Raw genomic sequence first — 24,037 nt, forward strand, 5'->3', positions numbered from 1 at the left:
TTATTATTATTATTATTATTATTATTATTATTATTATTATTATTATTATTTAGCAAATCACAATGTTTTTATTTAGTTCTGGAAAAACTGTGGAAATCAATGAATTGATCTTTTCTATATAAAAAATGTATAGATAAATGAGGGCCATAACCTATTAACAAATATGTGGAGTAACAAGAACACTAACAATAAATGAACCTTCATTTCTGTTTACTGTTCATTTCTGTTTACTGGCTACAAAGAAAAGAATTTTCGTATAACTCTGTCCTAACTTGCAGATGGCACTTGTTACATTGGTGGATAATTTTATATCAATAAATATGAAGGCTAAACGGAGAGAGTTTCAGCAATGCAAAAAGAAATATATATATATATATATATATTCTGCTATGATTAAATGGGAAAATGTGTATGTAGACATGTATGGATGCAGTACTTTTTTGAAGACTACAGATAACCTGGAGTTCTGTTGATTTAAATCAAGCATGAGTTCAGCAAAACATGCTCTAAAAATGATAACATGGGGCTGGACACACATTTTGGCTGAAAGTCAAGATTCTTACAAGTGTTTGAACATGGACAGCTTGTAGGACCAATTCCTTAGTCTTATTTACAAATCCTTGTGCACTGCAGCCAAATGTATTTGAGAACTCTTATGGAAGGTTTATGATGAAGTAGTTTAAGCCATCAAATCTCTGAAAGCTATCACATGCAGGCATGTCCATTCTCAATTTAAGTACTTGCCTTCAGTGGTGTTTTGTGAGGGAATTACTTTATTTCAGTAGTCACAGAAGCATCATCATTTTCTGGGTGAGATGGTTAGTTATCAAACCAGCATAAAACTTCCTGCTGACCTAATTTTATTTCCACTTTATGCTCTGTAAGTCAGGAGTGTATATGTTAAGATTCAGAGAGTAGCTACAATTAAAATAAAGGTAACTTGACCCTGAAGGACTATTCATAATTTTCACAATCTTGAAGCTGTTTAACTTAAATATACATTGGTCCCATACCTTGTAGACTAGGCCCTGCTGGAGTAAGTCTTTAATCAAATACCATGATAAGTTGTAAATGGTGCTCATGTTTTAGACATTAAAGCAAATTCAACTTATTTTGGCTTTAAATTATGCTGGGAAATATTTTCAAAAGCAATTATTTTGATAGAATATGTATTATTTTGCGTTCAGAGAATCTGAGCCAGATTCACAATGTTGAAGGTGACAAAGTTTAAGGGCCCTTCCAAACCAAACCATTCTATGATTCTGCGATTCTATGATCCTTATGTAAACATAGCACAGAGCAAGGGCCTAAGAGACACTGATCTTTGTTAGAGGTCTAGGGCTTAACAGGCTCAATATGTGCAATGCTTTCCATTTTACTGAGAATATACAGCTCAACATGCTGATAGATTCACGTGGCAGGAACAGAGTACTGAATTGCAACCCTGGACTTCAGCAGGGACAACTTTGGCCTTTTCAAGCATTTTCTGGGGGAAATCCCATTGGGCAAGGTACTTGAAGGAAAAGGAGCCCAAGAAAGCTGTTTAGAGTTCAAGGACTGCTTCTTCCAAGCTCCAGAACAGAACATCCCAACAGGTAGGAAGTCAGGAAAGAGAACCAGGAAACCTGCATGGTTAAACAGGGAATTGTTTGACGAACCTGATCTCCTTCTATGACAAGGTGACACGCTTAGTGGATGAGAGAAAGGCTGTGGACATGGTCTACCTTGACTTCAGTAAGGCATTTGACACCGTTCCCCACAGCATTCTCCTCAGGAAACTGGCTGCTCATGGCTTGGACTGGCGTACACTTCGTTGGGTTAGAAACTGGCTGGATAGCCGGGCCCAAAGAGTCGTGGTGAATGGAGTCCAATCCAGCTGGAGGCCGGTCACTAGTGGAGTCCCCCAGGGCTCGGTGCTGGGGCCAGTTCTCTTTAACATCTTCATCGATGATCTGGATGAGGGGATCAAGTGCACCCTCAGCAAGTTTGCAGACGACACCAAGTTAGTTGCATGTGTTGATCTGCTCGAGGGTAGGAAGGCTCTGCAGGAGGATCTGGAGAGGCTGCACTGATGGGCCGAGGTCAACTGCATGAAGTTCAACAAGGCCAAGTGCCGGGTCCTGCACCTGGGGCACAACAACCCCAAGCAGAGCTACAGGCTGGGAGATGAGTGGTTAGAAAGCTGCCTGGCAGAGAAGGACCTGGGAGTATTGGTTGACAGTCAGCTGAATATGAGCCAGCAGTGTGCTCCGGTGGCCAAGAAGGCCAACAGCATCCTGGCTTGCATAAGAAACAGTGTGGCCAGCAGGTCCAGGGAAGTGATTGTCCCCCTGTACTTGGCTCTGGTGAGGCCTCACCTCGAGTACTGTGTTCAGTTTTGGGCCCCTCGCTACAAGAAGGACTTGGAGGTGCTTGAGCGAGTCCAGAGAAGGGCTACGAAGCTGGTGAAGGGTCTGGAGAACAAGTCTTACGAGGAGCAGCTGAGGGAGCTGGGACTATTTAGCCTGAAGAAGAGGAGGTTCAGAGGCGACCTTATTGCACTCTACAGGTACCTGAAAGGAGGCTGTAGCAAGGTGGAGGTTGTTCTGTTCTCCCACGTGCCTGGTGACAGGACGAGGGGGAATGGGCTAAAGTTGCGCCAGGGGAGGTTTAGGTTGGATATTAGGAAGAACTTCTTTACTAAACGGGTTGTTAGTCACTGGAATATGCTGCCCAGGGAAGTGGTTGAGTCACCATCCCTGGAGGTCTTTAAAAGACGTTTAGATGTAGAGCTTAGTGATATGGTTTAGTGGAAGTTTTGTTAGCGTTAGGTCAGAGGTTGGACTCGGTGATCTTGGAGGTCTCTTCCAACCTAGACTATTTTGTGATTCTGTGATTCTGTGATTCTGTTAAACAGGGAATTGTTGAGCAGACTCAAGTGGAAGAAGAGAGTCGGCAAATCATGGAAGGAGGGGTTGAGATTCCACTTGGGAGGAATATAAGGCTGTTGTCAGAGACTGTACAAAGGCGACTAGGAAAGCTAAGGACTCCTTAGAATTAAACCTTGCAAGAGGGGTAAAGGATGACAGAAAGGGCTTCTTCAAATACACTGAGGATAAAACTAGTACTAGAGGTAATGTAGGCCCACTAATGAATGAGGTGGGTGCCCTGGTGACAGAAGATAAAGAGGAGGTGGAATTACTGAATGCCTTCTTTGTCTATAATCCCAGAGGCTCTCCTGAGGAGTCCCATACCCCTGAGGGCACAGACAAAGTCCGAATAAATGAGGAGTTTGCCTTGGTTGATGAAGGATGGGTTAAGGATCAATTAAGCAAGCTGGACAACACAAGTCCATGGGTCCTGGTGGGATTCATCCACAAGTGCTGAGGGAGCTGTCAGAAGTCATTGCTAGACCACTCTCCATCATCTTTGGTAAGTCATGGGCATCGGGAGAGGTGTCTGAGGACTGGGGAAAAGAAAATGTCACTACAGTCTTCACAAAGGGCAAGAAGGAGGAAGCGGGTAATTATAGACTGGTCAGCCTCACCTCCATCCCTGGAAAGGGGATGGAACAACATATCCTTGGCATTGTCTCTAGTCATATCAGGGATAAAAGGGTCATTAGGGGCAGTCAACATGGCTTCACCAAGGGGAAGTTACGCTTAACTAACCTGACAGCGTTTTAGGAACATAAACTGGGTGGATAGATGATGGAAAGACAGTGGACGTGGTGTATCTTGATTTCAGTAAAGCCTTTGACACCGTCTCCCACAGCATCCTCGCAGCTAAGCTGAGAAAGTATGGTCTCGATGATTGCGTAGTGAGGTGGACTGTAAACTGGCTGAAGGGAAGAAACCAGAGAGTTGTGGTTAATGGGATGGAGTCGAGTTGGAGTACTGTATCTAGTGGAGACCCTCAAGGGTCAGTACTGGGACCAGTGTTGCTCAATATATTCATCAATGACTTGGATGAGAGAATGGAGTGCATCATCAGCAAATTTGCTGATGACACTAAACCAGGAGGAGTGGTTGACATGCCATAAAGCTGTGCTGCCATCCAGTGGGACATCAACATGTTGGAGAATTGGTCAAGGAGAAATTTAATGAAATATAACAAGGGCTAGTGTAGAGTCCTGTATCTGGGCAAGAACAACCCCAGACACCAGTATAAGCTGGGGACTGCCTTGCTGAAGAGCAGTGAAGAGGAGAGGGACCTGGGGTCCTGGTGAACAGCCGGATGACCATGAGCCAGCACTGTGCCTTTGTAGCCAATAAGGGCAATTGCATCCTGGGGTGTATCAGAAGGGGTGTGGTTAGTAGGTCGAGAGAGGTTCTCCTCCCCCTCTACTCTGCCCTAGTGAGACCACATCTAGAATATTGTGTCTGTTTCTGGGCCCTCATTTCAAGAAGGACCCGGAACTGTTTGAGAGAGTGCAGCACGGAGCCACAAGGACAATTAAGGGAGTGGAGCATCTCCCTTATGAGGAAAGGCTGAGGGAGCTAGGTCTCTTTAGCTTGGAGAAGAAGAGACTGAGGAGTGACCTTATTAATGTTTATAAATATGTAAAGGGTGAGTGTCAGGAGGATGGAGACTCAGGAGGCTCTTCTTGGTGACACACAATGATAGGACAAGGGGTAATGGGTGCATGCTGGAACATATGAGGTTCAGCTTAAATATGAGACAAACTTTTTTTATGGTGAGGGTGACAGAACATTGGAACAGGCTGTCCAGGGGGATTGTGGAGTTTCCTTCTCTAGAGACTTTCAAAACCCACCTGGACACGTTCCTGTGTAACATGATTTAGGTGTTCCTGCTCCAGCAAGGGGATTGGACGAGATGATCTTTGAAGGTCCCTTCCAATCCCTAACATTCTGTGATTCGGTGTTACTACCTTAACTGAGGAGGAGAAACAAACTACAGTTTTCAAATTTCTTTAATCAGGTGGGAGGAAGGAAGAAGATTTTTACACTGTCCAATTTCAAACATTATTTTAGCCTCCTAATTGGCAGCGCTGCACAAGATTATTAGAATCTCAATATGAGGAAGGATAAATGCATACCCCAGATTCATGTCTGTTAAACCAGTTCAAATTGTACATCCAGAAAGTGTCCCACTAATTCTAAATCACCTGCTGTTCATTTAAGGCATGTGTGTTCTGTTCCTGGAACAGAGAAAAATAGGTAAACTGGAGGATACAGGGGTAGAGCAGAAGAGAAGATATGAAAATGAAGGAGAAATGGAGAAGAAAAATCTCCTGTGTGTGACAGAGAAGGACAAATTGCTATCCAGAATGTTTCCAAAGATGTTTATGAAAGCATCAGTTCCAATAAAAATCATGAGTACAGACCCCAGGCTCTTTCTCTTCTCTCTAATCCAAGACTGCACAAGCAAATAATCCCAAACAGAGAAAGAAATCACGCATCTGCTAGTCACCACATGCACTCAACATTCCCCTGCTCCATCTCACCACGTCCACATTTCTGCTCTTTCTGCTAACAGTGATAAATGGTATGTTTGTGCAAACCAGAACTCATAGTAGGACTCCATGCTGATACATCTAGTTTTTGGGTAGCAGCTCTCTGCTTGCACTTCCTGGCTGAGTAGCAACAACTGAGATCAGAAATGACAGTACAGTGAGACATCCATTTTGTACATTTAAAAATATGCTGTCAGCATTGCAGAACAAAGCCTAGCAGGGTGCAGAGCAATTCCTCACTTGAGTTAGTGGAAGTTTCTTTAGACCTCCCTGGAGCATAATTGCTTTAGCTATGCTCTGCAAGACAGTGAGGAAGTGAAATGAGTTATTACATGTGAGAGACGAGAAGAGATGAGAAAAAATATGTAAGGAGAGTTAGAGAAGCAAGGATTCAGCTCAATGAGCTGTTCATTTCCTAAATTGTCTTGTGTTCTTGTTTGTCAGGAAGATTAAGATTTATTACAACCTTCTCAGATACTGGGCCTATTTATGTTTCTTCACTGATGCTCTATTGACCTGCAAACACATCCTTATGATCCTGTTCTCATGAGTTATGACTTGGTCTAAGTAACACAGTAAAGTTAGACTTGCAGAACAGTTTTAGTAGAATTATTTTAGTGAAAATTTATGAAAGGCTAAAATATTTTAGGAATATTGACATGAGATTTAGAAAGAATCATGTCTTGGATGTATCATGAAAAATACAGTTCTAGACTGTATCATTTAGCCAGTTAGGACTGTTCTTTTTAATACTTCTGGCCAGTGTCAAATTTACAGAAATATACATGTTAAAGCCTATAGAGAAAGATGAATTAGAATTCAGTGCCACCTGGGAACACTTTTTTCACTTTCACCAGTGCTTTATATTCAGGGCTTAAAAGATTTGTGTTTCTTGATATGTGACAGCAAGACATAGTCTTCCCTTTTACACCTCAGTTAACTATGTTAACTTAATTAGACCTCTGGAAAGGTGGCTGAAGTGACAGTCTTTCATAAGTCGATTCCATGATAGTTACAGACAATATATATATATATGCATATATATATATATGCAATGTCACATACAGTAAAAAAAAAAAAAGGCAACTACATAAAACTTCAGGCATGCTTGCATGATTTAGACATTTGCTTTGACTGCTATTAACCTACAGCCATTGTCAAATCATGGTGTTCAGGCCATATGACGAGCAATTTTTTTTTTTTTTTTTTTTTCTCTGAATTTCAGCACTATGATCTGCTAGTTCTGAATCTTCTATGTTCCTCTTTGGAGTCTTGTCCTCTGACAAGAGATTACTTCAAACATGAGGTCATCAGCAACAAAATATTCTTCAGGGGTTATACCTCAAATGTAAGAAACCTTGTAATCTGTTTAATATCTTTGTTCGTGACATGGTCAGTAGGATTGAGTGCACCCTCAGCAAGTTTGCTGATGACACCAAGGAAGAAAGGGATGGGGAGGTAAGGGATTGGAGGGAAGGGATGGCATCCACAGGGACCTGGACAGGCTTGAGCGGTGCACCTGTACAAACCTCATGAAGTTCAACAAGGCCAAGTTCAAGGTCCTGCATCTGTGTCAGGGCAATCCCAAGCACAAATACAGCTTGGACCAAGAATGCATTGAAAGAAGCCCTGAGGGTGGTGGTGGATGAGCTGGCAATGTGTGCTTGCAGTCCAGAAAGCCAGCCATATCCCTGGCTGAATCTAATGATGTATGGCCAGCAGGTCGAGGGAAGTGATTCTGCTTCTCTTCACTGCTCTTGTGAGACCTCACCTAGAATACTGCGTTCAGCTCTGGGGCCCCCAGCACAAGAAGAGCATGGACCTGCTAGAGTGGGTCCAAAAGAGGGCCACAAAGATGATCAAGGGGCTGGAGCACCTCTCCTATGAAGACAGGCTGAGAAAGTTGGAGTTGTTCAGCCTGGAGGAGAGAAGGCTCCAGGGAGACCTTATAGTAATTTTCCAATACCTAAAGGGGGGTTACAGGAAATCTGAGGAGGGACTCTTTTTGAGGGAGTGTAGTGATAGGACAAAGCATAATGGATTTAAACTAAAAAAAAGGTAGATTTAGACTAGACTTTAGGAAGAAGTTATTTCCTATGGGGGTGGCGAGGCACTGAAACAGGTTGCCCAGAGAAGCTGTGGATGCCCCATCCCTGGAAGTGTTCAAGGCCAAGCTGGATGGGGCTTTGGGCAACCTGGTCTAGTGGAAGGTGTCCCTGTCCATGGCAGGGTGGCAGGATTAGACAAAGTTTAAGGGCCCTTCCAAACCAAACCATTCTATGATTCTGTGATTCTATGATCCCTATGTAAACACAGCACAGAGCAAGGGCCTAAGAGACGCTGATCTTTGCTAGAGGTCTAGAGTTTAACAGGCTCAATATGTGCAACGCCTTCCATTTTATTGAGAATATACAGCTCAACATGCTGATGGATTCAGCATTTATTTCATTGCCCCAGCCACTTCATAGCAAGTAGGACTGGTTTCCTTGAGGCCTGCTATTTGATAAGCAGCAAAGATCTGGTAAAGTTGTTATCAATGAATTTCCAATTGAATTTTTTTTATTATTATTTTTTTTTTTTTCTTATGCTCTCTAAACATCTTGATCATAGCATGGTTTAGATTGTGGAAACAGTTCCACATGGCAGCTGAGAACAGAGCAGCACATACTGTTCTTGTTGACAACATCTGGAAGCTCAGAGTAAATTTACCAGAAGAGGAAACATTTGAACTGTATGTATTGTTAAGCTTGTGGCATTGTGACATCAGGCTAGGCTTCTCAGAGTGGCTGAACTTGTCCTTAAGCGTTTGTCAATAGAAGCTGAGTGAGGTCCCTCCTGTCAGGTTTGGAAGGAATAAGGGATATGCCAGGAGTACAGTCTAGGAAGCTTGTTCAATTTGTTCACTTCAACTTTTGATAACCTTCTGGACTTCAGTGCAGAGATGAACAGCAGCATAGTAAGTTTGTACCATACTTGAAGCACAGTGGGCATGTCACAGCTCAGAGCTGCATCATCAGTGTGCCTTGACTTCTAAACTATGTGTGTGATCACACAGGAGAAGCCTAACACTATGGCTTGGGTCAAAGAGAATTTGCTTAGATTTGATAAGAAAGATGTTTGTGAGCAGGACCAGTGCTTTGGATATTAAAGCAAGGCCCAGATATATGCACTATATTTCAAGTGTTTTGCTTGCTTAAGAATGAGTTTTGGATTGATTCAATGAAATGATGCATCGCTGTTTTGCCAAACTTGTCCAAAAATTTCAGTCAAAAGAAACAGTTTAGATAGATACACTAACTCAAGTGGAGAAAGGATCTTTATCCTCTTTTATGAGAATACTGATGTCCCCATGTGAAACACCTTGGTTCAGCTCTGCCTAGATAGATTTTACTCTCCTCCAGTTAGTTCCACGTCTGAGGACATCACCACAGGTTTAGAGGAATGGGAGAAGATTCCTTAGTCTGGTTGATTGTTGTTCTCAGATGGATATCAACATGTAGGAACTGCCAAGGGCAACAGACATTGAAAACAGTAACTGGTTAGTGCCTTGACACTTGTGGTTAGGCTGCTCACCTGCAAAGTGAAATATTTTGATTTCTGTCCCTGGGCTAGTGATCACTTAATTGCATTCTAAAAGTCAGAGTAACTTCAAAGGAGAGACTGAAAAGCTGTCCAGCTCTAACATAGTGTGTGGGGGCCCGGGCATTGTTCTGGGAGGTGGAGATTTGAAACTTCTCAGTGGGAGAAGGCAACAGATCAAAGCCCATGATGTTCTAAGTAAGCACCTTAGGCACTGGGTTATGTACAAGGAGTGACACTTCTTCTTTGTTATTTTTCATTGTTACCTAATGAAGCTTTTCATTTCCAGTACTTTGCTTTTGTTAGAATTGCATGCAATGAAAACAAAAATATTTCTTTTGACACATAATGATTTTTTGAAGGGTCTTTTGTTTCACTAAAAAAAAAAACAAAAAAAAAAACACTTAGGCTTAAGTTTAAATGCTTTATTTGTTTGGACTAAGAACCAATAAAATAAAATAAAATAAAATCATTATTTGCACAAAGCATTAACAAAAGATAAGAGCTCAACAGCTCTTTTCATAAAAACTGAACATCATATATAGAAAAAAGGAAGTTCCAAGTGCTTTGGAGGACTGAATCAGAATCCAAAACATCTTGAAAAATTGAGATACTTGTCCAAAATAAACAAAAAGAAACTCAGTGAAGCCAAGCAAGAAGTGGTGCAACTAAGAAGGTACCATCAAGCATATATATACATAGAAATAAAAATAAATAAATAAATAAAAATTGCTGGACAGAAGTATCACTAATAAGGGTTCACTGTTAGTCATGGCACGACCAACATGAAGCTGTAACAGTGACAGAAAAAATATAAATCTCATTGTATGATGCATTTGGAGGTTCTTCTAGGGCAAGACACCACTCAGCACACCAAGATCTCAGCAGGTGCACTATGTGTCACTTTTAGCACTACAGTTAAAGAAATGTGTAGCCTTCCTGGAAAGACAAAGCAACAGAAAAATGACCAGAGATGGAAAAGCCTGAAGGGCTACATGGTTTTAGCACAAAAGACTGAAGCCACAAGGGCAAAGTGAATCACTTTATATAAGACCAATCAGTTGCTCTCCTTCCATTAGTATAAGGATGTAAGTTGTTTCCCTCTTACTTTTCAGCAGAGATATAGGTTATATATTGGTTAAAAACAAAACAAAACAAAAAGGCAGATGGTGTGGGGAAGAGGGAGGGTATTTTATTTTCTTCCTAAAAATATGCGGCCACATAAGGGGTTGTTGAAGCTCTCCCACTCCTTTAGAAGAGGTTATTTCTCAGGACATCCAGACTCATGTTAGTAATAAATGAAAATTAGCTGGGGAGGCTTTTTTTTTTTTTTTTGTGCACAGCTGTGAACATAAAACTTGACTGGGTATTTCAACCCCGTATATAGTATAATACAGTGAGGTAAAGGTTTGTTGTGAACCACCCACTACTCTAATTCCATCCACAAAAATTATACTACAGGCAAATATGAAGTAACATTTTTTTGCTTACACCAAATTTCTATCAGCAATGTTGTGTAAGGGCTAGTACTGCCATGGTATGGTATGAACTATGTGTAGTTACTCTGAAACTTACACTGAGATCAGAAACCATTTCTTCTTTGGAGAGGCTACACATAGTAGGGAGAGATCATGTGACTAACACAAATGGACCAGGTGAGGTTTGGTGGAGTAAGAATGAAGCAAACTATCTAGACACCCCAAATCTAAGAGATTTTTTTTTTTTTTTGTTATCACATTTCTGCTTCTGTTTCTTATTACTCTGTATGCCTTTTATATAACTTGAACAGTTGAAAGACCCCTAAAAGTGACTATAAATACATTTTATGTTTTCTTAATCGCTCCTTTATGTGTTCAGAGAGGGGTAAAATGTCTGTAAGGATCAAAGTGTGAAATTAAACTCTGAATTGGGAAAGAAGAAAAAAATGCCCCCTCGGTTTATAACTTCCACAGATGGATAGGAATTGGTCAAGTGATGAAGTCTGTAGATTTGGTAATAGGAATATATTGATGTGGAATGAAGAAAGGGTTCTTGAGTTGTCCCTAAGTTTTACCTGTTCTCACCTCCTGGTTAAGAATTGCTAGGGCTGTAATACAGCTGGAAGATCTGGAAAAAAAAGTGTGCTCTGAGACCCATCCGTGACATTCCTCACTAGGCAGCAGGTGTTATTCTTGTTCAGCAACTGGAGACTTTCATTGTCCTGTGTTATAAGAGGACATAGATATTCTGAAAACTTTCATTTAAGGAAAACCCATGAAGCTATTTAAGTTGCATCTTATAGGAAAATAAACTCTCTTAAAACTCAATGGCTTGCTGGGACCAGGTTTGCCAAGACTTTTTCCCACTGAGACATTTTATATCCAGCTTTTAAACCCCCTGAAAATATGGTTTTCCAATGGAAATAATGTCACAGTGCAAATGAGGCTGCAGTAACACTGTCCATAAAGGAGTCCATAACGGGTCCTATAAAGGAGAAGGTGCAGTGCAAGGGAAAACATTCACCTGGAAATCATTTGTTTGCTATCTCATCCAACTCCCTCTTAACTCTTCACTTCAATATTATTTTTCTGCATTTCACACCAACTGAAAATAATAATAATAAAAATAAATAATTTTTTTTTTTTAAAAAAAAAATCCACTTTGGTTCCTGGGGAGCTCTTAAAGTTTCTGTGCCTCTTGTCTTGTTGGCTTTTCTCATCTCTGCCAAGGAAAGTGGACACAGTTTTTATTATTATTGTTTACTACACAAGTAATAGAGAGGTAATTTTTTAAGATGGAGTAAATTGTATATATAAACACAATCAGGTCTAGTAATGTCAAGACAACTCAAGAAGTGACCAAAATTGGTTGGTGAACGTATGTTGGAATTATTCAAATCTGAAGGAAGAAGCAGAGAAGGAAACTGGAAAAGAACTCCAGATTTCAAAATATCCTTTATTCCTATGATTAACAATGATATATCATCATGGATTTTGGTCATTTAACATGAGTACAGTGTGTTGACAGGTGGAGGAATTCCATACTGTTCTAAAGTTACCTCAGGCTAGCAGGGGAAGGAGAACTCACCTGAGGCTGATGCAAATGTAGATCCTGCATAGGCATTGCTATGGCCTAAATGTGCTATCAATACTATTTAGTATGGGATTAATGCTGTTAGTCATCAAGAATCACTGAAGTCAAACTTTTAGCAAGATTAATCATAAAGGACCTTCCTGAAACTTTAGACTTCTGAGAGTCTGAGAACAGGGATGAAACTAGGAAAAACAGTTTTTAATACAAGGACCTTAATGTCTGCTTTGCTTGTCCTCTTATTCTTACTTTAGAAGAGATGTGCTTCTTTGTTAATATGGAAAAGTACAAAATGAAGACCCATGATTCGGAGCTCTCCTCTAGGTGAAGCGTAAGGAATGAACTCCCTCTTTGATCAACAATGTTCAAGGCTTCTTACAAATGAGCTGCGTAGTGCAAGGCACTACATGAGAAAGAGCATAGATGGACTGCTAAGGTGTAATATTGTTTCTATGTCATCTTGTTTGAACAGTTTAGAATGACAGTGCTGGCACAAAAATTACACTCTTCTGGAAGTGTATGGCAATAGATGAAAATGCTCTTTATTGTGTTGTTAATGGTAAAGTCTCTACTGGGAAAGGAGAAAGCCTCAATAGCCATGGGAGAATGCCACAAACAACAAGGTTTTGGTGCCTCATATATACACATGCAGGAAGGAATAATAGATGGATCCGGAAATGTTTTTGGTCCTGTTGCTTTGCAAGGTGTCAAACAAAAGGCAGAAATGTGCCTTTTCAAAGTTCATCTCTTAAGAACTGGAAATGTCATGGTCCCAACATTGGTTAGAGCATCTTGAAGGGCTGCTGCTATCTATGGCAGACCATTCACTGGTTGCACAACTCTTGAAATCCTATGGCACTCAGAGGAGCTCTGCACCCTATCACTTGTTCTGCATGAACTCATTCATTGTGGCAACATATTGTTGCTTTAATGTCCCTTGAACTACATGAGATCTTGCTTAGCCTGCAGGGCCTCCTCCTGAATGATTCTTCTGTGCTGACTAAAAAGTCATACAGAGCCCATGAAGGATGTTAACTGTTCCCTAAGCTTCTATGGCAGATACCTATGGGGATGCTTTGGCATTGCAATGGGCAACTTTCTTGAACCTTAAGGCCTCTGAGAATCTGAGAGCAGGGATGAACCTAGGGACAAAACTTTTTAATATTAGGTCCTAAATAGCTGCTTTGCTTGTCTTCTTACTCCCATTTTAGAGGATATGTACCTTTACTGTGCTTACACTCCTCTTCTTTAATGTAGATACAGAGGTACAACATGGTAGCAGCCTTTCAATTAAAAAAAAAAAAACAATACTTAATTGAACAGGAAAACTCAGCTATAAGAGACAGAGTACCCCCATGTTCCCCACTGCCTCCGTGACATGGCTGAAGGAAGTAGCTGCATAGTGACTCAAAGCCTCTCCACTTTCCTTTCTGCCTCCTGTTGGGAGGCCATCCTTGTTGCAAACACCTCTGACAGCCACAGGAGTACAGTTGTGTATTGGAGTTTGAGATTTCTCATACAGTAGCTTTAGCTGGCAAATCCTAACTTAAAATATTTTTTGGCTTTTTTCACAGCATAACTTGGACACATTTCACACCTTTGTTGTATTCATCTAAGTTTATCAGATGTACAAGTCGTTGTGTGCACACCTAGTTTGATGTCACCTGGGACATTAAAAAGGCAAAAATCTCTTTTCAGGCTGAACAGTTATAAACTGATCCAGTGTTAAAAATCCTTACAGAAAAAATAGGCACCACACACATTGCCTCTACATGCCTAAAGTCTTCTGTAATCCCCACAGTGATAATAGATTTTATTTTTCTCTATTTCTAGATTTCATTTTTTTTTTGTTTCTTTTATTACCAGATTTATTTGCCAACACAACAAGCAGAATAATTATAGTAGTCATCTGTCTCATTTTGAGAAGAATTAGTAGCTCAAAGAGGCCAGTTCAATGGTAATCTTTTGCAGAGAATTTTGGGGTCTGTTAGATTATAGAATCAAGAAGTAACATAGAAGAAAAGTTGAGGGAATTTAGGAATCAAGAAAAATAGAAAATTAACCACAATCCCAACAAGATGAAGGCTGGAAAAAAAACAATGCCTTTAAGCTTTGTTTCCCTTTACTGTTAGAGACTCCATCTTGGGAACTTGAGAAAACACATCTTACAGGGATACATTAACAACTGTTCTTTTAAAATTAACAAAGAGTTATTTAAAGGTTCAACAAAACCTTGTTAAAACTATAGCTAATAAGTGGAAAATTTTCAACCTCCAAGGCTTTACTTCTAGGAATATGTCACTGAAAAATCATTTTGTATTAGGTTTTCCTTTTTCTTCACACTTTCTTTAGCTTTCTAACGTTAACTTGCAGTATAAAAATTGAGTTTTCAATGCTATCTAAAAGATGTCAGCTCCTTTCTTCCATTAATGTACATTGTGCATATATATCTACAGGTAGCCGACACTCCCAGTCGTCATATATATAAATGTAGGTGGAAAACTTTATTCTAATGTTTTCAACAGAAAGCAAGGCTTCATTTCTAAAAAGATAAGTTAATGTAAGTTACAGCTGGCAAGCTTCAATGTTGTAAAGTAAGGAAACTGAAAGTGTGCATGAGAAGGCTTATTCCCTACAAGCAGCCCAGTGTGATTTGTAAGATTTTTCTGTTTTAATGCATGGATGCATGAGGAGGGATTTTCTTGTCCCTATAAAAATATAAATACAGATATATCTAGATGTGTCCACTTTGGACTCTTCCATAATTAGTGGAAAGAAATAGAAAACACAGAACATGATTATTCTTAAAGTTTTGCTATCTTTCCTTGAGTATATTTTTTCATATGAAAAAGTATGTGTATACCACATATACATTTAATGTGGATTTGCACAAATTCTTGAAAGCAGTTACTAGTAATTGCATCTGTGATATCCACAGCAAGTGTTAGAGTTCATATGGGTATTTTAGAGTGCAAACAAAAGTACATAGGATGATAAAGCACATTTTGTCTGCACTGCAATTCAGAGATTTGGCCACAGCACTCTTATACAGAGCAATTGTACCTTAAAATTTACAAGTTTTGCTATAGAGACCAGTGCATGTGCAGCAGTACTTGGTCTTACTTGAGCTGAGTAAGGCCTCTTGATGTTCTGGTGAAGCACAGAATAGCTCAGCACTCTTAATAGTAAGTATTTTTAGCTTTAAGCAACTTCTCTGTCTGCAGAAGCTGCAATACCTCTTCTGGACTGCAAAGACATATCCTGACTACAAGAAATTCACATAGGCAACAATATATTCAGCTCTATATGAGGCAGCCAATGCCTGAGAGACACATGCCACGGTGGTTAGTGAAGAGAGGGGAGGCACTTAAAGCCCACCCCTTCCTCAGGAGGGAACAAAGTAAAGGAAAATGATCCTCAAAGATTATTCCCAAGGAAGAAAGACAAATTCCCTCTGAAGGGGAAGACAGAACAACTCTATGGCTCTGTTTGTTTCATAGCAAATGTTCCATGTATCCTGAAAAAGACCTAAGTGATATGACTAATTTTCAGCATTAAGAACAGTACACATTATCAAAACTTTTGAATTTAGCTGGGTGGTGGAGATGTTCAGACAGTACAGACTGGAGAACTGAATCTGTCACAGTTTGGTTAGGAGCAAAAAGAAGACATCACCAAATTCTGTTGCCAGTTCCTCATTTACAGGCTGACATCTTCAGGGTAAACAAGGATAGTGTTAGGTGCTCTGCGTATATTTCTCTGCATTTTTTGGACAATGAATATTATATTAGGTCTTCTTTTATGCATTTCTAGCTTTCAGAATGCAAACTTCAGCTATGCTTTCTTGAATACAATGAAAGGAAAGGGTTCTGCTGTAATATGACCCTACAATAAGCAGTATTGTATTATAACTGTCGAACGTAGCAATACATTTGGAAAACATTAAGAAGTTTGCAAGTGGCTACACAGGGTAATTTTGGTATTTTGTTTTTGTTTTCAAGAATGCACTAAAATTACAAACCTCTTGATTTCTAGAGAAGACTTTGTTTAGTGCTTGTGGAGCAATCCACTTAAGTAAGTTTAGTTTTAAGCCAAAGGAAACGTACTTATTTACATCCAGTTGACCTCTTCAGGTTCAGTGGAATTCCTCAAATGGACAAAGGGTTTAAATTTGCTGTCTGTCATCTCTATCTAAATCCATGAGTCAAACAACACTTAATTCTGTCTTCCAGAGTAATCTATCTATCTGAACATGTACTATGTAGTAATCCTCAGGAGATAAAATCCTAGATAGGTCAAAGTAACCGTAGCTTCAGGAGATGAAGACAACCTTGAGACCTGCTAACATGCCTGAGAGCTGTGAATGGCTTTGTCTTCCACTGGAATTTTCTGCATGTCTGCTAACATGAGCTATCATATGTCCATGCTAAGAGCATTTAAAGTCAGCATACTGTCCAAAAACTGAAATGGACCCACTAGGATTGGAGCATAGTATAATATAATAAGAACTGATGAAAAAATAAAAAGAGTTGTACTAATTTCCAGGCCTTTTTCCATTTTACACATAATTCTACATAATTCACACTTCCATTGCAATGTAGATTCATGACAAGTCTCTATATTTTTGGCAGAATATACAAACCTGTCTCTTTATGTCCTCCACTGTCAGGATAATCCTCTTAAGACTTTTTTGTTTGTTTGTTTGTTTTTTAAATTTCCAAATCTCCTAAGGTGAATTTTTGAAAAAATGGATTGTACATATTTTATTGTTCTTTGCTATAATATTGTTGGGTTTGATCATCTAATTTCTTCCATTTAAATCTATGGGCAGAGATGCCCTCTATTTTTGCTGTGTACAGGTGTTTCGGGGAAATGAAGTAAGATGATGCTTTCAATATGTACTAGTAAATATTAATCAAATTTTTAGAAAGTAGTGAAGATTGCTTTTCTTTTTAAAAATTACATTTTAAGGAATGAATTAAAAACAAACAAACAAACAAAAAACATTCCAACAAGGCATAAAGTAGAAAGACAGACAAAGCTCTCAGTTATGCTAGTAAATAGAAGCTGGGCCTGGTATAAACCCCATTGAAATCCATAGAGGAAGTTTGCATCTTACCCAGGTTTGAGTCTAGCCCTTACTTCCAGCAGTCAAAGTTTCTTGGGTCTGGCATTTCTAGTCCTGCTCAAACGTCTCTGTCTCTCACTCCCTGTCTGTCCCATTCCTGAAGGAAACTTTACAATATAACTTGTTGGCCCAGTTCCAGCAAAGCTCACAAGGGTTTGAACTCTGGTTTCTTGCCCAGGAGCAACAGCCGAGCCTCTCTGCATTACAGCAATGTAACAGTGGCTGTTGGGTGCACACTTGATGCATATAATCATATTAGCCCCCTTCTCAATCAGCCCACTGAGCTGTGGTGATGGGATTTTACACATGGTGGGATACATTGCAAGATATGGACATGGTCCCTGTCAATGTGACTTCTTATCAGGGATTTGTTCTACTGTTCCAGCCCTTCGCACTCAAGATGGAAGAGGAAGTGTTCAGTCCTGAGTCCCTTACAGCCAGAGACCAGTCTAATGAAGACTTTCTGAGACTTTGATTTCTTCAGGGACTGCCCTCTCAAGAATGGCAGCCTTGATGCTGTGCCATCTGCATTTCCACTGGCTGGGGACAAAAGCCCCTTAACAATCACCATGGCCAGGTTATCTGATAGCCATTAAATGTAGGCCAGATTAGCGGAGCAAATACTTCTGAGACTACTTGATGTCTCTGCAATAAAAGACTGAACTGTGGCAAATCTGGAACTCAACACTGGCATTTTTACATTAGTACTCAGGTGCCATCTAAATGCCAAGGCTCCCAGAACTGCAGTGCAGGAAGTGTCTGTGCTCCAAGGAGCAGGAGGCAACACAGTGTTAGCAAGAGACTTGGGAACTGTTAGCCAAAAAAAAAAATAAAAATAAAAAATAAAGCCTTCTGCATATGGATGTAAGCATTTTTTATTGTTTCACCTCTCTGTAAGAGAACATAATATAGAGAAGGGTTGTATGGAAAACCTAATATCTTGCCTCTTTATTCTCAGAGGATAAGAAGGAACTTCTGCAAATATAATTTAGGCTGTAAGGTGTTTTTGTTGTTGTTGTTTTTCCCACTGGCTTTTTGTAGCATGTAGACCAGCAAGGTATTCAGACTGCAGTACACCAAATTACAACTGTAAGTAAGACTGTCAAGTACAGGACATATCCCCAAATGCATCAAGACTACAATTGCATGGAACTTTCTAACAGTTTGCAAGTAGCTTTTCTCCTAAAGATCAGTTTTCTCACTAGATATAAGCAGAAATATGTATTAGTTAACTGGCAGAACAAATTCAAGAATTGAACGTGCAAGTTCTCTTCCTAAAGACTCCCCAGACGCCCAGAAGAAGAGCTGCCATGGCACAACCCTCACCTCTGGCTGGGGTTGTGGTACTGCCCAGAACCCTCTGTTCTGGCTGAGGAATCTGATGTGGAACTGTTACACAGGTCCAGAGCTCGTGACTTCAGCAGAGTCAGAATGAGCTGTTCCCTCCTCAGAATTAACAGTCAGTGATCTCTTTTGTTGTATTTTTATCCAGGGCTGCTGCTCAGCCTTGTGACCTTTGTTTTGGCTGCCAAGAGATCCCACCACCCAAGAACATGGAAATATGATTAATGGATGTCTGGCTTATGCTTTATGTTACATCAGCCCTCCACATTCAGACTGGGTTGACAGATAGGCTAGGATTTCCCTCGTCTGCTCTCTGTCTGTTAAACAGCTCTGGTTATTGATCTTTCTAATTATCTTTTCCCACAAATCCTGAGAATTAGGTTTTCACTTTAGATCCATTGTTCAGTTCTCATTCATGCTTGCAGCCTTCTGAAAAGTAGTCTCAGTCTAAGATCATCAAAGTGGACTGAAGAAGTTAGGTGCTCATATTCAAAAGAACTTTAATTCCCTTGGGCTTCTCTGAGAAGCTTTGCCTCAGTTTTGAAACTCTTGAAAAAGCCAAGTGTATATACACATGCAAGGAGGCCTGAGCATCTGTAAATGATGGAGACATCGTACCCTCTAGCGGCAGCAACAAATGTCCTGCAGCATAAATCCCTGCAGCCCAAGTCGCTTTTCTGTGTTTTGGGAGAAGCTTTTGAGGATGGAAGCTCAAAGGGGGCAACGAAGTACATAGTAAACCTGACCTATACTCTTGCAGACCAGGCACCAGGCAGGGTCCTTTATAACAAATTAGAATTCCAAGAATCAAACAATAAGACTTGAACAGAAAAATGAGTCATAATTATACCCAAACTCATACTTAATGGCATATCTCTAGATACATGAACTGTCCCCTTTATTGCTGTCTACTTCAACAGAACATAAATCAGGAATAACTGCAGGAAAGCCATTTGTATTTTATTTTCCTTTTCGTCCATTTTATGTTCTTATATAGTCTTAGCTATTAACATAGAATCACCGCTAATTGTATGAAATAATGTAGTCAAATGTTAAATGTTTTGCATGCTTGGTTTACATCAGCTATATATCCTGCAGGTTAAAAAGTTCTGGAAGAAGCAATGCCTGCTGGGTTTGGGTATTATTAAAAGTATAAACATAACAATTTACTGAGAACAGGAAAGGTTTATTACCTGACATTTGAGATCATATCCCTCTAGGTAGTTTTGTTCTTATACAACAGTTGCCTAAGCAAAGCAATGGGAAGGATAAGCATGTTTAATTCACGCCTGCTTATATATAGTGGGTTGAAGAAAGCAGCTTATGAATTTGCTTTTGAAAGTTCAGTGTTTAGGGTTTGCTAAGCTATTTGCCTGGGGGCAGGATGACATTCCTGTGGCATGTGCTGTCTTGAATTCCACATAACACACTCTTTTTTGCCTAAAACCAGATTAAAAGAAAAAAAAACAAAAACTCAAGAAATAGAAATTGCAAAAAGCAATAGGTCTCTAACTGCATTCTGCGCTGTGATGAAGCATAAATTGTTTCTAAAGTTTGGTAATGGCATATCAGTGTAATAATCATTAGTTTAGAAACACATATTATTTACTGCAATACTGATCCAAATCTCCATCCCATATTCTTCACAACATAATTCAAATCAAGGTTGCTTCATTTCAGTAACACTCACACTCATAGTTTTTCAGTTGTTACACATTAGTGTAATTAATTTGCGGTCTCTGAATAATTTCTGCTTTCCCCTTTTCAGGTTTCCTATGAGGGAGATTTACTAAAACGTGATGGCCATTGCTGCTGTTTCTTCTGCTCTTGCCAGGGGCCAGAATGCTTCTGTAAGTCCTATTGCCACTGGCACACCACTCTGCAGTAATTATTACACAGCCCATGTATCAGCACTAACAAATAAAGAAGCTATTAAATTATAGGTTGGACTTCATAATCTTGGTATTGTTCATTTAAAAGCAACATAGGATGTATAAGTATCCTCAACCATATTCTTATTTTCTTTTCAAGATATGCTCATGTTGAAGTAAAATGCAGTTTTTTTAAGATTTCTTTTGCAAAGATTTTGTAATGGTCCAATTGGGAGCATAGGGCTTCAGGCTATGTCCTTATGTGCTAAGCTTGTGCAGGCACACACATCTGTGCACCAGACTCTAGGCATCCCCCTACAGCCTGCCACCGGTGAGACAAAAATTAAAAAAAAAAAAAAAAAAAAAAAAAAAAAAAAAAAAAAAAAGACTGCTTAGCTGGTCCACACACACAAAGGGACAAGCAACTATCCTAAGGGGTAACAGCCATTCAGATATAATGCATTACTATTAAATGGCATCTGCGAAAAGACAAGAGGTCCTTTAAGATTCCCCATGAGGAAAAGACTAAAAGGTTACTTTTCTTTTTTATTAAACATCAGAGATTATGTCCAGGGTGTTTTCATGACACAAGCTGTTTAGGAACCTGGCTTCAGTAGTCCTACTAGTAGTCCTACTACTAGTAGTCCTACTGTTTGTCAAATGACTAATTTCACAATCCATGTGGAAATCCATAGAGAATAACAAACATGGGAGAAGGAAACAGGTTTGGCTGTGCACGTGGCATGTAAATGAGAGCAAACAAACCCAGAGGTTTGGGTAAAAAGTAGAGAGACTGAAGGCAGAAAAAATCACTGGGGAAAGGAGATCTCTAGAGAACAGGAAAAAGAGTAAAGGACCTCCAATAGCAGAGCTGAGAGGCATGAAAACAGTCAAGGGACAGGTGAGTTGAGAAAACTGAATGTAGATGGAAACATGAGGGATCAAGGGCAAGAAAAGGGGTTTAGGTTTTCCTTATTTGGGCTTGGATGATGATACAGAACTAGAACTGTTCCTACTATAAAGAAAAGCCTGTCAGTAAGTGAAAAAAATTCTACAGTCTGAACTCTCCCTATGTTTTGTAGCTGGTAGAAAAAGGAAAGTAAAGAGACTGCAAGTTGAAAATGCCTTTTAGAAATACACTTTGTTTTCCAGAGAAATGTGGGCATTTCTCATGACCTCTATTTTTTAAATAGCTAACAAAAACAGAGGTCTTTTCTTGCTCCCTTTGAAGTTAATAACAATAATCCAATTACTGTCAAGTTATTAAGTTCAGAATAAGACAAAATAATGATGCTCCTTCAGGTAGATAAAGTACATAAAAAGGATTAAGAATCAAATAGAATTCCTAACAAGTAGTTATTACCTTATGATATTATTGGGCAAAAATTAGAATAAACTGTTATGCCAAGCAAACTCTTCTTGTCTTACTTCTCTCACACAGATACATGCATGAAAAATTAGAAACAAAGTTTCATGTGAGACTTATAAGCTCCTTGTTCACTGAAAATCTTTTCAGTCTCTAAAAAAAAGAAGAGACAAAGCTGATATAGGCAATGGACAAGGAAGACATTTCTGATTATGGATGATTAAACTGTAGCATCCTCTTTAGTATCCCTTTTCCTCATTGTCTGAGAAGAAGTTGTTATAAAAATAATCCTTCAGCAGTAGAAATAAGAAAATTCTTTTGGCCCAGCACCCTTCTCTTTAAATGTAATTGTTACTTTTTTCTGGCTTAACCTACCAGTCATTCTGTGTATTCTCAAAATAGTTTCTCCTTGTTTCTATATTTTTGCTGCTAGACATTTTCCTGAACACTGACTCAATGATGCACCAAGCCTCTATAAGGAAAAGTCATTTGGGAGATAAAGGTATTCCCAGAGTTCACGTAGCATCAGCATGACTTGATGTGACCTCCTTCCTATCTCCCTCAGTAGATTTTCAGCTGAGAAGCAGCAGTTTTAGACCAACCTGAACATTGATGGATTCTCCCATCTTTCTCCCCTCTTTATATATCACATTTTCCAACATTTTGCTTCATGAGGTGTATTGGGTATAGGTGGAACAGTCTAGCTCCAGATGGTTCTAACCAGCTCCTGTGAACACACAACAGGGCACAGCTGAGCTCATCAGCCAAACTGGTGGCACCTCTGTGAAAATGTGTATAAGAAGGCCTGTTGCACAGGCAGGGAGGGGGAAATAAGAATGTGAGAAATAGTCCTGCAGACACCAAGGACTGAGTGGAAGGAGGAGGAAGAGATGCTGCAGGCACCAAGGCAGAGATTGTCCTGCAAAGCGAGAGAACAGTAGGGTGGGCATCTGGCCACAGTCCAAGATCAACCCACTGTAGAGAGTTAGGCAAAGCAGCAGCTGAACATACTACAGCCCAAATCAATAGTATATATTTCAGACTTAACTCATCCTATGTACAATGCCTATACTTCGAGAGCAAAGCCAAAATAGCAATACAAAGTTACTTCATTCAAGGGATTCAACCTCTTGAAGTCCTGTCTTGAGCCTACTGTCTGTCTCTCAGTCTGAGTAGTTTTGGTATAAAGAATATTTCTCTTCCTGAGATTATGGTGATTTCATTAATCCTCTGCACTAAACCCCTTAATGACAGGTATGACTAGAAAATGAGTGGTCTTTTTTAACTACTTGGTGTCACAGCTTATGGACTGATGTAAATGGGGACTGATGCTTCTTTTTCAAGCTTGTCTTTTCTTTTCTTAGGGACAAGTATGTTCTCTATTTTTCTCCAAGTCTTTCAGTACATTCTCTAAGGCATTTCAGAAATAATTGGTAGTAGTAACAGTAGATCTGCAAGGCATTTTTGTGTCAGCACAAATTCCACCCCCTCCCTCCATGATCAGTGAATCTGTTTTCTCTTCCAAACCATTTTTCCCTCAGATACATTTGCTGAAGCTATAATTTCTTTGCTCAGCTGCTTTGACAAAATATAAAAATAAAAAAATAAAAATACTGTTATTCTTAATATATATACAAGTTATGTATTGCTGTTTGATGAGTTGTGTTGCTTGTTATTCTGTGCCCAGATAGCCTTTTTTTACTCTGTTCTCCATTTTCTTTCTAATGAAAGAACACTTGATGAGCCAATTCCCATGAGATATAACATTCTATGCCATACTGAATATCCTTTAGACTGTAAGTGCTTTTTCATAGTTCTAGAGGGCAGAAAGGCAAAAGGAGCCTAACCAACCCTTGCACAAGCACTAGACCAAACATGCACACAAACACCTCCCATGAAGAATAGTGTAGTAACTGCAGAGCTCTGAGTGCATACCAGTTGCAGACACAATGCCGTGTGGACTTTTCTCTAAAGCAATATTTCTGCTCACTGCCATTATCACAGAGCTGTTCTCTAACAGCAGTTGCTACAATACTCTCTATTTTTGAGTTTTGAGTGTGATGTGATGGCTCCGTCTATGTGAGTGAGTGGGAACCATGTGAGAATACATAGGAAATTATTCTCTTGGCTCTGTCATAGCTGTTGAACAGGGCAAGTCCCAATGGTCTGCATTTGTTTCTAATCAACAAGGTTTGCGCTGTAACAAGAAACATAAGACACTCTAC

Source organism: Oxyura jamaicensis, chromosome 1, assembly GCF_011077185.1.
Source record: "Oxyura jamaicensis isolate SHBP4307 breed ruddy duck chromosome 1, BPBGC_Ojam_1.0, whole genome shotgun sequence".
Classification (NCBI taxonomy): domain Eukaryota; kingdom Metazoa; phylum Chordata; class Aves; order Anseriformes; family Anatidae; genus Oxyura; species Oxyura jamaicensis.